A 2,991-nucleotide genomic window follows, 5' to 3' on the forward strand; every position below is an offset into this window, starting at 1 on the left:
GCCCGCGGAAGTAGCCGATTGCGGACGGAGAGCCGTGAGCTCGAAGATCCTAGTGTGGAGGGCTGGTGTTGTCCTGATGGCGGGTATCGTGTGATCTTTCATGGGCTGAGAAATGATTTCTTGGTTCTACCCTTGGAATCCGACGAAGAACTGCGTCAAGTTTTGCGTATGAGATGAACATAATAATTCCACAAAAGTGCACGTTGGTGACTCGTATATTAGAATTGTGAGTGGTGTAAGCTTTGCTTCGGTAAGGCAGTTTCCAGTTAGAGCGCTGCTTTGGAGGAGAGCGTTGACATCAGCATTGTCATCTGTTTAGCTGTTTTAAAGTTAATGACGGCTTTGGATCGAAGATGGATCCAAGTGAGGGACTGCTTGTCTTATTAAGAAACCTAAGTCGGCCCCCAGCGTGTTGTACTCTGTTATCTATTAGTTATAATGAGTGACTTGACACTCTGGTGGTGCCCATGAGTGAACTTTGGAGGTACTGTTAAGTGTTTGTAGTAATGGAAAGGTTGACTGTGGAGCTTTTCATTTGGATACTTATGAATCGTGTTAATTGCATTTCAGTTCTTATGGTATTTTACGGTTCTACTTGCTGATAGTATTTTCATAACTTAGCTTGGGACGTTATTCTGTAGTTTGGTGCGGCCCTCTCAAGAGTTTAAAGCCTAAAATATTTCAGTACTGCCTTTTTGAGGTTGCCTTGCAACAGTTGTAGTTTTGTCTCTTGTATAGCCACCATATTGCTGTTCGGTGCAATGCGGTATAGCCGAAGAGTTCAGTAGTACCGCATATACTCCCCTCGCCTGTTTTAAGATTTGCGAGCCGCATTCATATTGACATATAATTCCAGTATGCTATTTGTGTAAGTTGGTTGCGCCCTGTTAACGATTTGTACATCGTGAAAAAATTTTCCCATACCGCATGTGAACCTTAAAGACAGCATGGCGCACAACAGTGCATGACTACGACTAAATCGAAACGTATGTCTTGTATATTATTTTTTAACAGATGTAGCCACTGAACTTAAGAGTTGATTTGTGAGTTTCTTTTATTTATTTTAGAAGCAAAAAGTTTGCTTACCTGGTTAATTATAACAACTATACTTAAGTATTTGTCATGATTCATTTGGTATAGTTGCTTCACATGTAGTTAGGGTTGTGGTGCCAAGTGTTTGAAAAGAGGGGAAATATTTTGTGATACAGTGACCATCATAGAGGCTACGGGGTTTTAGTGTAGGTTGATAGTAATCAGATTTTATTGCATTTAAGTTGTTGTTTTAATTAAAATTTTGTATTCAATATTTTATTGCCTTTAGAGATCATAGGTGATATCTGCGAAAAGTTTGGTATTGCCATGTGGCTTTAGAATCATTTTTTTGACCTTGCATTATGTTATTTGTATTATGTCCTCTGCTTAAAAAGAGGTTTTGAGTTTTAAAAATTGTAAATTGATTCTGAGAGTTGTTCTTTGTTCTCTTATTATTCAAGACACTGTTCATTAAATAATACTTCAGCAACTTTCATTAAGAACTACAGACATCAGAAAACGTTTTTGCATCACCCCAGTTCCCAGAACTCCTGAAGACAGACATTGATTGTGGATATTTTATCATAGACACCGTCCCTTTGACTGTTCAGAGATGTCGCTAAACCCTCCCAAAGATGTAAACAACCAAGCATGAGTAGCGCCTATTAGACGGAGGGGCTCCAACACCGACCAGTTCCAGTCATACCATCAGGAAGAAGGTACGAAAGCGATGTTGTTCAGACATGGAGAAGATACAGGAAGACCGGACCTGTCGATGACAGGCCTCACTCAGGCTTCCAAAGGGCTACACCTCCAGTGGATGACTGTTACCTACGGATTATGGCTCAAAGGAACTCTGACAACAACGCCAACATGTTGAATAATGCTTGCAGCCACAGGACGTTGTGTTATGACTCAAATGTGTGCAATAGGTTGCAGGATACGCAGCTTTGCTCCTGATGTCCCAATGTCCATGGTGAGGTCCTTCTTTGCAACCACGACACCATGCAGCACGGTACAGGAATGTCTCGGGGAACATTTAATTTAAGATCTGTATGAACACATGTGGCAACGGCCTTGCCGCAGTGGATACACCGGTTCCCGTGAGATCACCGAAGTTAAGCGCTGTCGGGCGTGGCCGGCACTTGGATGGGTGACCATCCAGCCGCCATGAGCTGTTGCCATTTTTCGGGGTGCACTCAGCCTCGTGATGCCAATTGAGGAGCTACTCGACCGAATAGTAGCGGCTCCGGTCGTAGAAAACCATCATAACGACCGGGAGAGATGTGTGCTGACCACACGCCCCTCCTATCCGCCTCCTCAACTGAGGATGAAACGGCAGTCGGATGGTCCCGATGGGCCACTTGTGGCCTGAAGACGGAGTGCATATGAACACATGTAGTACAGCACTTCCTTATTACATCCAATACTGGGGTACTATTCCAATGTAGGAGAGCCCTAGTAATAGTGATAATATAAGGGAAGATGTGAATTGGAGTTTGTGTTGGGGAGGGTATTTGAATTGGGAAGTTCCTGCAGCTATGTTGACCACATTCTGAATGGACCGCTCAGGATTGGCATCATGTTCTCTTCACTGGTGAGTGCCGTATATGCCTTCCAACCAGACAATCGTTGGAAACGTGTTTGGAGGCAACCCAGTCAGACTGAACGCCTTAGACACACTGTCCAGCGAGTGCAGCAAGGTGGAGGTTCCTGTCTGTTTTGAGGTGGCAGTATGTGGGCCGACTTATGCCACTGGTGGTCATGGAACGGGCCATAATGGCTGTACGGTACGTGAATGCCATCCTCTGACCGATAGTGCAACCATATTGACAGCGTATTGAAGAGATATTCGCCTTCATGGACGACAGTTCGCGCCCCATCGAGCACATCTTGTGAATGACTTGCTTCAGGATAATGGCATCACTAGACTAGAGTGGTCAGCATGTTCTCCAGATA

General features: G+C 44.1%; 1 pseudogene; it reads left to right on the forward strand.

Annotated features, from left to right (window-relative positions):
• Positions 1-2,099: 2,099 nt before the first annotated feature.
• On the forward strand, positions 2,100-2,216 carry LOC126485742 (5S ribosomal RNA; annotated as a pseudogene).
• Positions 2,217-2,991: the final 775 nt, after the last annotated feature.

Source organism: Schistocerca serialis, chromosome 6 (assembly GCF_023864345.2).
Source record: "Schistocerca serialis cubense isolate TAMUIC-IGC-003099 chromosome 6, iqSchSeri2.2, whole genome shotgun sequence".
Lineage (NCBI taxonomy): Eukaryota > Metazoa > Arthropoda > Insecta > Orthoptera > Acrididae > Schistocerca > Schistocerca serialis.